The sequence below is a fragment of the Panthera onca genome, chromosome X (genome assembly GCF_046562875.1).
Source record: "Panthera onca isolate mPanOnc1 chromosome X, mPanOnc1 haplotype 2, whole genome shotgun sequence".
Classification (NCBI taxonomy): domain Eukaryota; kingdom Metazoa; phylum Chordata; class Mammalia; order Carnivora; family Felidae; genus Panthera; species Panthera onca.
The window spans coordinates 66,089,318-66,103,457 of NC_138357.1; positions in this window are offsets into that span (position 1 = coordinate 66,089,318).

Genomic DNA, 14,140 nt, shown 5'->3' on the forward strand with positions numbered 1-14,140 from the left:
TTAACAGAAACCCATGGGGGAGGGGAAGGGAAAAAAAAAGAGGTTAGAGTGGAAGAGAGCCAAAGCATAGGAGACTCTTAAAAACTGAGAACAAACTGAGGGTTGATGGGGGGATGGGAGGGAGGGCGGGGTGGGTGATGGGTAATGAGGAGGGCACCTTTTGGGATGAGCACTGGGTGTTGTATGGAAACCAATTTGACAATAAACTTCATATATTGAAAAAAAAATCTTTTGCCTATATCCCTGTGAGTTTAAAGATGATTAAATTTGACTGTCCAACGTAATTAGAAGTTACCTTACAGTAGATGTAGACTCTAGCCTTAGCCTCAGAATTAAACTGGTCTTTTGAAAGAGGGATTAGGTTGGAAGGAGCATGGAGGTAAACTCTGACTACATCATCTGACATTGAGTGACCTCTTTGTGCTCCTTTATTTACTGAAAAGCTAGAAATACTGATAATTTTGAATCATTATCATCTCTGATGTTGACTGGCCTCTTTGTGCTATCTTATTTAGTGAAAAGCTAGAAATATTGATAATTTTGCATCATTCCCATCCTTCACAGCCCATTTCCAGGATCTTGATCCAATCATTTTATTCATGAGAAATTTTATTTAGAATGTAATTCTGATAGATAATAGTTCCAAATTTTACTTTTTACTTCTTTATTTAAATAAAATAGACTCTTCTGAAATGAATCACCTACAAATTTTTAAAAAGCATAATACATATGCTAAATGGCTTTTTGGACATACTTTTATCTCCAGAGTGGCAATTTTTAATTTTTAACTCTGAAACACACACCTGTGTATCTTAGATATCAATAAATCAGAGGCTTTAGAAATGATTATTATTGTCCTCCATTCGTTGAAAATTAAATATTTGCTATCGAAAGTTTAAGGAATTTTTTAAGTTTATTTATTTATTTTGAGAGAGAGAGAGAGAAAGAGTGAAAGTGGGGGAGGGGCAGAGAGAGAAGGAGAGAATCCCACGCAAGCTCTGCACTGTCAGCACAGAGACCAACTCAGGGCTCCATCTCATGAATCCATGAGATCATGACCTGAGCTGAAGTCAAGAGTCAGACACTTAACCAACTGACCCACACAGCTCCCCCACAAACAGTGTGTAAATAGGAATATTTTTAAATGATTGACTACTAGAATAGGACATTTTTCAATAAAAGTTTCATCATTTATTCAAAATTTATCATTTTGGCTTTATTGAGATATAACTGGCCCATAACAGTGTGTAGGTTAATGGTGTACAGCATAACTTGATACACATATATTGTGGAATGATTACCATAATAAGGTTAATATATTCATCTACTCACATAATTACTTTTTTTGTGTGGTAAGAACATTTAAGGTTTACTTTCTTAGCAACTTTCATGTATACATATTATTAACTATAGTTGCAATGCTATACATTAGATCCCCATAATTTATTCATTTAATAGGTGGGACTTTTACTCTTTGACCAACATCTCCCCAGTTCCCCCACCTAGCAGCACCTGGCAACCACCAATCTGCTCTCTGTTTTTATTTTAAAGTTTATTCTGAGAAAAAAAGAAAGACAGCATGAGCAGGGGAGGTCCAGAGAGAGAGGGAGAGAGAATCCCAAGCAGGCTCTGTGTTATCAGTGCAAAGCTCTACACAGGGCTCAATCCCACAAACCATGAGATCATGACCTGAGCCAAAATCAAGAGCTGGATGTTTAACCAACTGAGCCACCCAGGTGCTCCCTAATCTGTTTTTATGAATTCAGCTCTTTAGATTCCACCTTTGAGATCACATAGTATTTATATTTTTCTGTCTGACATATTTCACTTAACATAATGTCCTCAAGGTCCAAATGGCAGATTTCCTTCATGTTTATGGCTGAATAATATTTGATTGTGTATATACACCACTTTTTCTTTTGTTTTTTTCTTTTCTAAATTTTATTTAAATTTTAATTAGCATACAGTGCAATATTAGTTTCAGGAATAGGATTCAGTAATTCATCACTCACATACCACACCCAGTGCTCATCACAAGTGCCCTCCTCAGTACCCATCACCCATATAGACTATCTCCCACCCACCTCCCCCTGTCAACCCAGTTTGTTCTCTATCATTAAATGTCTCTTGTAAGGGAAGAGACTGTCTTCCCTTTCTTCTCTTCCCCCACCTTCCCATATGTGCATCTGTTTTGTTTCTTAAATTCCACATATGAGTGAAATCACATGGTATTTGTCTTTCTCTGACTGACTTAGTTGGCTTAGCATAATACTTTTTAGCTCCATTCATGTCATTATAAATGGCAAGATTTCATACTTTTTAACAGCTGAGTAATATTCCATTGTATATGTACAACACATCTTCTTTATCCATTCATCAGTCGATGGACCTTTGGGCTCTCTCTATAGTTTAGCTATTCTGATAATGCTGCTATAAACACTGGGGAGCATGTACACTTTGAACCTGTATTTTTGTATACTTTGGAAAAATATCTAATAGTGCAATTGCTAGAACATAGGGTAGTTCTATTTTTAGTTTCTTGAGGAACCTCCATTCTATTCTTCCGAGGGGCTGTACCAGTTTGCATTCTCACCAACAATGCAAGTGTTCCGCTTTTTCTTCATGCATCCTCACCACGACCTATTGTTTCTTGTGTTGTTAATTTTAGCCATTCTGACAGCTATCAGGTGGTATCTCACCGTGGTTTTGATTTGTATTTCAGTGATGATGAGTGATGTTGAGCATATGTTCATGTGTGTGTTAGCAATCTGGATGTCTTTATTTAAAAAATGTCTGTTCATGTGTTCTGCTGATTTCTTAAATGAATTATTTGTTTTTCACGTATTGAGTTTGATAAGTTCTTTATAGATTTTTGGTATTAATCATTCATCAGATGTGTCATTTGCAAATATCTTCTCTCAATCCCTAGGCTACCTTTTAGTTTTGTTGATTGGTTCCTTCATTGTGAAGAAGATTTTATCTTGATGAAATCCAAATAGTTCAGTTTTGCTTTTGTTTCCCTTACCACCAGAGACATGTCTAATAAGCAGTGGTTACTGATGAGGTCAAAGAGGTTGTTGCCTGTACTCCCCTAGGATTTTTGTGGTTTCCAGCACCATTTGTTGAAGAGACTGTCTTTTTTCCATTGGATATTCTCTCCTGCTTTGTCAAAGATGAGTTAACCATATAGCTGTGGGTCCATTTCTGAGTTTTCTATTCTGTTCCGTTGAACAATGTGTCTGTTTTTGTGCCAGTACCATACTATCTTGATGGCTACAGCTTTGCAATAGCTTGAAAGCATGAATCGTGATGTCTCCAGCTTTGGTTTTCTTTTTCAGGATTGCTTTGACTATTTGGGGTCTTTTGTGGTCACATACAAATTTTGGCATTATTTGTTTGAGCTCTGAAAAAATTGCTGGTGTTATTTTGACAGGAATTGCAAAAACTGCTGGTGTTATTTTGATAGGGATTGCATTAAATGTGTAGATTGATTTGGGTAACATAGACATTTTAACAATGTTTGTTCTTCCAATCCATGAGCACAGAATGTTTTTCATTTCTTTGTGCCCTCCTCAATTTCTTTCATAAGTATTTTATAGCTTTCAGAGAAAATGTCTTTTACCTCTTTAGTTAGGTTTATTCTTGAGTATCTTATTGTTTTTGGTGCAATTTGGGATTTATTCCTTGATTTCTTTTTCTGCTGCTTTGTTGTTGGAGTATAAAAATGCAACATATTTCTGTACATTGATTTTATATCCTACAACTTTTCTGAATTCATGTATGAGTTCTAGAAATTTTTGGTGTAGTCTTTCGGGTTTTCTACATAGTGTGTCATGTCGTCTGTTAATAGTGAAAGTTTGATTTCTTCCTTGCTGATTTGGATGCCTTTTATTTTTTTGTTACAGGATTGTTGAGGCTAAGACTTCTGGTACTATGTTAAATAGCAATGGTGAGAGGGGACATCCTTGTCTTGTCCCAGACCATGGGGGAAACTCTCTCCATTCTTCCCCATTGAGAATTATATTAGCTCTGTGTCTTTTGTATATGGTCTTTATGACATTGAGATATGTTCCATCTATCCCTATTTTGTTGAGGATTTTTACCAAGAAAGGATGTTGTATTTTAGGGGCACCTGGGTGTTGGAGTGTCCAGGTCTTGATTTTGGCTCAGGTCATGATCTCACAGTTCGTGGGTTCAAGCCCTGCATCAGTCTCCAAGCTGAAAGTGCAGAGCCTGCTTGGGATTCTCTCTCTCTCCCTTTCCCTCTGCCCCTCCCCAACTCATGCTCAATTGCTCTCTGTCTCTCTCTCTCAAACTAGATAAACCTCAAAAAGTAATGGATGTTGTATTTTTCAAATGTTTTTTCTCCATCCATTGAGAGAATTGTATGGTTCTTAGCCTTTCTTTTTTTTTTTAAATTTTTTTTTTTCAACGTTTTTTTATTTATTTTTTTTTTGGGACAGAGAGAGACAGAGCATGAACGGGGGAGGGGCAGAGAGAGAGGGAGACACAGAATCTGAAACAGGCTCCAGGCTCCGAGCCATCAGCCCAGAGCCTGACGCGGGGCTCGAACTCACAGACCGCGAGATCGTGACCTGGCTGAAGTCGGACGCTTAACCGACTGCGCCACCCAGGCGCCCCTTAGCCTTTCTTTTTTAATGTGATGTATCACATTGATTTGTGAATATTCAACCATCCCTGCAGCCCAGAATAAAACCCATTTGAACATGGTAAATAATTCCTTAAATATACTGTTGAATTTGATTTACTAGTATCTTATTGAGAATTTTTGCATCCATGTTAATCAGGAATATTGGCCTGTAATTCTTTTTAGTGGGGTTTTTGTCTAGTTTTGGAATCAAGGCCATTCTGGCTTTGTTGAATGGAATTGAAAGTTTTCCTTTCATTTCTATGTTTGGAACAGTTTCAAAAGAGTAGGTACTAACTCTTCTTCAGGTATCTGGTAGAATTCCCCTGGAAAGCCATCGGGCCCAGGACACTTGTTTGTTGGGAGATTTTTCATTACCACTTCAAATTCTTTGCTAGTTATAGGTTTGTTCAAATTTTCTATTTTTTCCTGTTTCAGTTTTGATAGATTGTGAGTTTCTAGGAATTTGTCCCTTTCTTCCAGATTTCCCAGTCTATTAGGATATACTTTTTCATAGTATTCCCTTATAATTGTTTATATTTCTGTGCTATTGGTTGTGATCTCTCCTCTCTCATTCATGATTTTATATATTTGGGTCATTTCTCCTTTCTTTTTGATAAGTCTGGCTAGAGGTTTATCAATTTTTTTAATTCTTTCAGGGAACCATCCCTTAGTTTTGTTGATCTGTTCTACAGGGTTTGTGTTGTTGTTTCTATATCATTTATTTCTGGTCTAATACTTATTATTTCCCTTCTGATGACTTTAGGCTTTATTTGTTGTTCCTTGTAAAGCTTCTTTAGATGTAACGTTAGGTTGTGTATTTGGGACCTTTCTGGCTTCTTAAGATAGGGCAGACCTGCAATATACTTGCCTCTTAGGACTGCATCCCAAAGGTCATGTCACATTTTCATTTTCATTTGCTTCCATGTATTTTTAAAAATTGCTTCAATTTAGTAGTTTATTGATTCATTCTTTAGTAGGATGTTCTTTAACAGCTATGTATTTGATGGCTTTCCACATTTTTTCTTGTGGTTAACCAAGCATTGTGTTTGGAAAATATGCATGGTACAATCCTGGTCTTTTTGTATTTTGTGAGGCCTGATTTGGGACCCAGTATGTGACCTGTTTTGGAGAATGTTCCATGTGCATTCGAAAAGAATGTGTATTTCACTGCTTTGGATGACATGTTCTGAATATATGTTAAGTCCATCTGGTGCAGTGCCATTCAAAGCCATTTTTTTTCTTGTTGATTTTCTGTGTAGATGATCTACCCATTGTTGTAATAAGGGTTTTTAAGTCCTCTACAATTATTGTATTATTACCAATGATAATTTATATATGTTTGTGTTTGTGATTATTGATTTATATATTCAGGTGTTCCAAGTTGGGGACATAAATACTTGAAATTGTTAGGTCATCTTGATGGATAGATGCCTTAATTATTATATAATGCCCTTCTTCATCTCTTGTTACAGTCTTTGTTTTAAAATCTGTTTGTCTGAGATAAGTATTGCTACTCCAGCTTTCTTTTTATGTTCATTAGCATGATAGATGGTTCTCCATCCCCTCACATTCAACCTGTAGGTATCTTTAGGTCTAAAATATGTGTCTCATAGGCAGCATATACATGGATCTTGTCTTTTTTTATCCCTTCTGATACCCTATGTCTTTTAACTGAAGCATTTAGTCCATTTATATTCAGAGTGATTTTGAAAGGTATGAATTTAGTGACATTGTGTTACCTGTAGAGTTGGTGTTCCTGGGTGATGTTCTCTGGTCCTTTCTAGTCTTTATTTCTTTTAGTCTTCTTTTTCTCCACTCAAAGAGTTCCCCTTAAAATTTCTTCCAGGGTTGGCTTAGTGGTCACAAACTCCATTAGTTTTTGTTTGAGAAAAATTTTACCTCTCCTTCTGTATTGAATGACAGCCTTGCTGGATAGAGTATTCTTGGCTGCATATATTTCCCATTCAGCCTGTTAAATATGTCCTGCCACTCCTTTTGGGCCTGCCAAGTTCCTGCGGACAAATCTGCTGCAAAATTTATCTGTCTTCCATTGTAAGTAAAGGGCTTTTTCCCTTACTGCTTTCAGGATTATTTCCTTGTCTGTATATTTTGTGAAACTGATTATTATAATTCTGGTGATGGCCAGCTTTTGTTAAATTTAATGGGAGTTCTCTGTGCTTGTGTATTTTGATGTCTGTGTTCTTCCCCAGATTAGGAAACTTTTCAACTATAATTTGCTTACATAATCCTTCTGCTCCCTTTTCTTTGTCTTCATCTTCCAGGACTATTATGATATGAATGTTATTATGTTTTAATAAGTTGTCGAGTTCCCGAGGCCTGCCTTCATGATCCCTGACCTTTGTTTACCTCTTCTTTTCAGCTGCATTATTTTCCATAATTTTATCTTCAATATCACTAATTCACTCCTCTGCCTCGTCCATCCTCATTTTTATGGCCTCCATTTGGGTTTGCATTGTGGTTATAGCATTTTTAATTTGGGTCTGCAGAAAGGGGTTCTCTGGTGTCTTCTATCTTTTTTTCTAGCCAAGCTAGTATCCTTATAATCATTATTTTAAATTCAAGTTCAGACATCTTACTTATATCTACATTAATTAAATGTCAGCCGTCACTTCTTCCTGTTCTCTCTACTGAGGTGAATTACTCCAGCTAGACCAACACCAAACCATTTTGAACACCTAGGAAATTGATCTGAGGATTAACGCAACAATCTGCATAACTTGAGCCACAGAACTTGGCAGGCACGTGGTGCACAGTGGTGGAGGGGATTGTGCAAGAAAAGCACTCCTTGAAAGTTGCTGTAGAGAAAGAGAGAGAAAGAATGAAAACCCTCGGAAGGGACTGAACAAGAAATTTGTTCCCCAAACCATTGACAGGTAGAAAAGAGAGTCTTTCAATACTATCTGTATTGTATAAAGAGTGGAGCACAGAGTCTGAAGGTTCAGAGCTCAGTGTCTGGAGGTGCTTTGGTGAGGAAGCAGGGTGAATCCCCAGAAGCAGGCAGTGCAGTTGGAGGGGTCCTTGTGCCATATGAGGAGAAAAGATTTCCTTGCTTAGGGTGCATTTGGTAGAAGCAATACAGACTCCCAGCAGGCAAGGGTCTCATTGGACCCCAGAGAGCAGCCACATTTGCTAGTATTGGGACAAAGACGCTAGAGTGCAGCAAAACTTTGTGTCGTCTGTGTTGTGATTTGGCATAATCTCTGAACCTCTGCCATGCATGATCACATGAATATTTTCTGGGGCAAGCCAGCACCCACCATTGCTCAGTGAGACCCTCCCCCAGAGAGTTGGCATGCCTCCAAGCCACAGGGGTCTCTGAAGTGTACAGTTTTGAAATATAACCCCATCTGAGATAAAATGGGAGGGAGGTGCCACCTTACAGGCAGTTTGGACATGAACCAGGTAAAGGCAGGGAGTGGACAGAGGCCTGAGACAAAGGAGGAGTGCTTGATCACTGGGTCACTGACAGACGGAAGTTCCTGCGCCAGAGACAAGGAAGCTGGGTGAAGGCAATTCCACCTCTCCCATGTGCGCACACACACTGATCCACCCCCGTAAGCTAAGTAGCGCCAAATAGTGGAGAACAGAGCCATACACCAAGCCCTACCCAACTACACCCTCCAAGTACAATGCACAGAAGACCAGTACATATCACTCCACCTCTTTAGTGTACGGACTATAGAATGCTTCATAGTTTCAGTTCTTCGGGAAACTGGATGTAACTTCATTCGGGTTTCATTCTGTTTTCTGGATCATTTGTTTGTTCATTTTCTTTGCTTCTGCTTTTCATTAAATTATTTTCTTTTTTCTTTCTTTTCTTTCTTTCTTTATTACATAAAGAGAAATTTACAGAAAGAGTAAAATGTTTTTTTACTTTATTTTTAATTTTTTTTAAGTTTATTCATTTTTGAGAGACAGAGTGAGACAGAGCATGAGCAGGGGAGGGGCAGAGACACAGGAAAACACAGAATCCAAAGCAGGCTCCAGGCTCTGAGTTGTCAGTACAGAGCCCGATGCAGGGCTTGAACTCACGGATTGTAAGATCATGACCTGAGCCGAAGTTGGGCACTTAACTGACTGAGCCACCAAGGTACCCCTGTTTTTCACTTTATTTTTAAATTTTTATTTGATTTTACTTTCTTTCTTTTATTCTATTTTATTATATATATATTTTAATTTTTAAAATTTCCCTACCATTTTATTCTTTCCTTTTCCTTTTTCTCTATTCTGCCAAGCTTCATTCAACAAGCAAACCAAAACACACCTGAGGTCTAGCTCCCTTTATTTGATTTTCTGCTTTGTTTTTAATTTTTTTAATTCTTAATTTTTATTTTACTAATTTTTTCTTCTTCAAAAATGACAAAATGAAAGAATTCACCCTAAAAGAACAGAAATAAATGACAGCCAGAGCCTTAATCAACACAGATGTAAGTAAGACATATTAAATAGAATTTAAAACCACGATAATAAGAATACTAGCTGGGGTTGAAAAAATCATATAAGTCACCAAGAATTCCTTTCTTGGGAAATAAAATAAATAAAATCCAGTCTGGCCAAAATTAAAATTGCTATAACCAAGAAGCAATCTCAAATGGATGCCACAATGGCAAGGATGAACAGATTAGAGAAGCTAATCAGCAATATACAAGATAAAATTATGTAAAATAATAAAGCAGAAAAAAAGAGGGAAACAAAGGCAAAAGATCATGACAAAAGACTTAGATTACTCAGTGACTTATTAAAAAGAAATAACATCCAAATCATAGAAATCCCAGAAGATGAAGAGAGAGAAAAGGGACAGAAGGATTATGTGAGCAAATTATAGTGGAAAACTTTCCTAATCTGGGGAAGGACACAGACATCAAATCCAAGAAACACAGAGAACTCCCATTTGATTCAACAAAATCTGACCATCACGAAGGCATATCATAATCAAATTCACCAAATACACTGTCAAGGAAAGAATTATGAAAGCAGCAAGGGAAAAATAGTCCTTAACCTAAAAAGGAAAAGAGATGAGGTTCACGGCATATCTGTCCACAGAAACGTGGCAGGCCATAAAGGAGTGCCAGGATATATTCAACATGCTGCGTTGGAAAAATATACAGTTAAGAATTATTTACCCAGCAAGGCTGTCATTGAAAATAGAAGGAGAGATAAAGAGTTTCCCAGACAAACAAAAACTAAAGGAGTCTGTGACCACTAAACCACCCCTGCAAGAAATTTTAAGGGGGACTCTTTGAGTGCAGAAAAGAGAAAACAAAATAAAAAAGACCAAAAGCAAGAAATACTAGAAAGAACCAGAGAACATCACTAGAAACACCAACCTTACAGGCAACACAATGACACTAAATTCATATCTATCAATAATTACTCTAAATACAAATGGACTAAATGCTCCAATCAAAAGACATAAGGTATCAGAATGGATAAGAATAAAAAGACCCATCTATATGCTGCTTACAAGAGACTCATTTTAGACCTAAAGACATGTGCAGATTGAAAGTAAGGGTATGGAGAACCATCTGTCATGCTAATGGTCATCAAAAGAAAGCAGGAGTAGCAATACTTATATCAAACAGATTTTAAAACAAAGACTGTAACAAGAGGTGAAGAAGGGCATTATATCATAATTAAGAGGTCTACCCACCAAGATCTAAAAATTGTAAATATTTATGCCCCCAATTTATTTTGTCAAATGCTTCCTATTGAGAGGATCATATGGTTCTTATCCTTTCTTTTATTGATGTGATGAATAACGTTAATTGTTTTGCGGAAATTGAACCAGCCCTCCATCCCAGGTATAAATCCCGCTTGGTCATGGTGAATAACTTTTTTAATGAATTGTTGGATCCGGTTGGCTAATATCTTGTTGACGATTTTTGCATTCATGTACATCAGGGAAATTGGTCTATAGTTCTCCTTTTTAGTGTGGTCTCTGTCTGGTTTTGGAATCAAGGTAATGCTGGCGTCATAGAAAGAGTTTGGAAGTTTTCCTTCCATTTCTATTTTTTGGAACAGTTTCAAGAGAATAGGTGTTAACTCTTCCTTAAATGTTTGGTAGAATTCCCCTAGAAAGCCATCTGGCCCTGGACTCTTGTTTTTTGGCAGATTTTTGATTACTAATTTGATTACCTTTCTGGTTATGGGGCCGTTCAAATGTTCTATTTCTTCCTATTTCAGTTTTGGTAGTGTATACGTTTCTAGGGATTTGTCCATTTCTTCCAGATTGCCCATTTTATTGGCATATAATTACTCATAATATTCTCTTATTGTTTTTATTTCTGTTGTGTTCGTTGTGATCTCTCCTCCTTCATTCTTGATTTTATTTATTTGGGTCCTTTCCTTTTTGCTTTTGATCAAACTGGCTAGTGGTTTATCAATTTTGTTAATTCTTTCGAAGAACCAGCTTCTGGTTTCATTGATCTGTTCTACTGGTTTTTTTGTTTGTTTGTTTTTTGTTTGTTTGTTTCTTTTGATTTTGATAGCATTAATTTCTGCTCTAAACTTTATTATTTCCTGTCTTCTGCTGGTTTTGGGTTTTATTTGCTGTTCTTTTACCAGCTCCTTAAGGTGTAAGGTTAGGTTGTGTATCTGAGATCTTTCTTCCTTCTTTAGGAAGTCCTGGATTTCTAGATACTTTCTTCTTATGACCGCCTTTGGTGCGTCCCAGAGGTTTTGGGTTGTGGTGCTATCATTTTCATTGACTTCCATATACTTTTTAATTTCTTCTTAAACTGCTTGGTTAGCCTATTCACTCTTTAGTAGGATGTTCTTCAGTTTCCAAGTATTTGTTACCTTTCCAAATTTTTTCTTGTGTTTGGTTTCGAGTTTCATAGCATTGTGGTCTGAAAATGCACACAGTATGATCTCGATCTTTTTGTACTTACTTAGAGCTTATTTGTGTCCCAGTATATGGTCTATTTTGGAGAATGTTCTATGTGCACTGGAGAAGAATGTATATTCTGCTGCTTTAGGATGAAATGTTCTGAATATATCTGTTAAGTCCATCTGGTCCAGTGTGTCTTTCAAAGCCATTGTTTCCTTGTTGGTTTTTTTATTAGATGATCTGTCCATTGCTGTGAGTGGGGTGTTGACGTCTCCTACTATTATGGTATTACTATCGATGGGTTTCTTGATGTTTGTGATTACTTGATTTATATATTTGGGTTCTATCACATTTGGTGCATAAATGTTTACAATTGTTAGGTCTTCTTGGTCTATAGATCCCTTGATTATGATATAATGCCCTTCTGCATCTCTTGATACAGTCTTTATTTTAAAATGTAGATTGTGTGATATAAGTATGGCTACTCTGGCTTTCTTTTGTTGACCATTAGCATGATAGATGGTTCTCCATCCCCTTATTTTCAATCTGTAGGTGTCTTTATAAAGGTCTAATTTGGGTCTCTTGTAAACAGCATATAGATGGGTCTTGTTTTCTTACCCATTCTGTTACCCTATGTCTTTTGATTGGAGCATTGAGTCCATTGACGTTTAGAGTGAGTACTGAAAGATATCAATTTATTGCCATTATGATGCTTGTAGTGTTGGAGTTTCTGGTGGTGTTCTCTGGTCCTTTCTAATCTTTGTTGCTTTTGGCATTTATTACATACATTTTTTTTTCATCTTTTGTCCCCTCAGAGAGTCCCCCTTAATATTTCTTGCAGGGCTAGTTTAGTGGTCACATCTCCTTTAATTTTTGTTTGTCTGGGAAACTTTTTATCTCTCCTTCTATTTTGAATGACAGCCTTGCTGGATAAATAATTCTTGGCTGCATATTTTTCTGATTCAGCACACTGAATATATCCTGCCACTCCTTTCTGGCCTGCCAGGTTTCTGTGGCTAGGTCTGCTGCAAACCTGATCTGTCTTCCCTTGAAGACCATTGGGTTAGGGACTTTTTTCCCTTGCTGCTTTCTTGATTCTCTCCTTGCCTGAGTTTTTTGTGAATTTGACTATGATATGCCTTGTTGATGGTCAGTTTTTGTTGAATCTACTGGGAGTCCTCTGTGCTTCCTGGATTTTGATGTCTGTCTCTTTCCTCAGGTTAGGAAAGTTTTCCATTATGATTTGCTCACATAACCCTTCTACCCCTATTTCTCTCTCTTCCTCCTCTGGGACCCCTATAATTCGGATATTGTTCCTTTTTAATGAGTCATTGATTTCTCTGATTCTTAAATAATGCTCTTTTGCCTTAATCTTCCTCTTTTTTTCTGCTTCATTATTCTCTAGAAGTTTGTCCTCTATATCACTGATTCTCTGTTCTCCCTCATCCATCCTTGCCAGCGCTGCATCCATCCATGATTGCAGCTCAGTTATAGCATTTTTAATTTCATTCTGGCTATTTTTTACTTCTTTTATCTCTGCAGAAAGGGATTCTAGTCTATTTTTGACTCCAGCTAGTACTCTTATTATCGTGATTCTAAATTCTGGTTCAGACATCTTGCTCGTGTGTGTGTTGGTTAAATCCCTGGCTGTCGTTTCTTCGTGCTCTTTCTTTTGGGGTGAATTCCTTCGTTTTGTCATTTTGAAGGAGGAAAAGGAATTAATGAGGTAGGAAAATTGAAATTAAAAAAATTAAAATTAAAAAAATATTAAAATTAAAAATTAAAAACACACCCACACAAAGTCGAATAGATGATGCTAGATATTAAGTGTGTTTTGGTCTGGGTGTAGAAAGTGGTTTGACAGATTAGAGAAACAAACAAAAAAAAGAGGGGGAGAGAGAACAAAAAAAAGAAATCGCTTGAGAATTTGAAAAAATGAATACACTAACGTAGACTAAAATACACAAAAGTAGAGAATATAGTAGAAAAATTATAGAAAAATATTTTTAATAAAAATTAAAAGGAAATATGAATTTTTTAATTTTTTTATTTAAGAAAAAAGAAAAGAAATGAAAAAGAGAAAAAAGATAAAAAGAGATAAAAGAAAAAGACAAAAGAAAAGAAATCGTTTGAAAATTTGATAAAGTGAATACACTGTAGTAGACTGAAATAAAATGATGGGAGCAAGATAGAATTTGAAAAAATTTACATAAAAGCAAAAAATATAGTAATAAAAATTAAATAAAAATATTTTAAAAGAAATTGAAAGTAAAATGAAGTTTTTCTCTTTCTGCATTCAAGAAAAAGAAAAGAAATGAAAAAGAGGGTAAAGAAAAAGACAAAAAAGGAAATTGTTTGAAAATTTGAAAAGGTGAGTACACTGAAGTAGACTAAAATAAAGTGATGGAAGTAAAGTAGAATTTGAAAAATTTACACAAAAGTAAAAAAATAGTAATAAAAATTAAAGACAGATATGTTTAATAAAAATTGAAAATAAAAATGAGTTTTTTCTCTTTCTGTATTCAAGAAAAAGAAAAGAATTGTAAAAGAGAAAAAGGAGAAAGAAAAAAAAATTGAATAGATGAACCTGCTAACAGATTGAAGTAGGACTGCAATTGCTTTGTTTTCCCCTAGAGGTC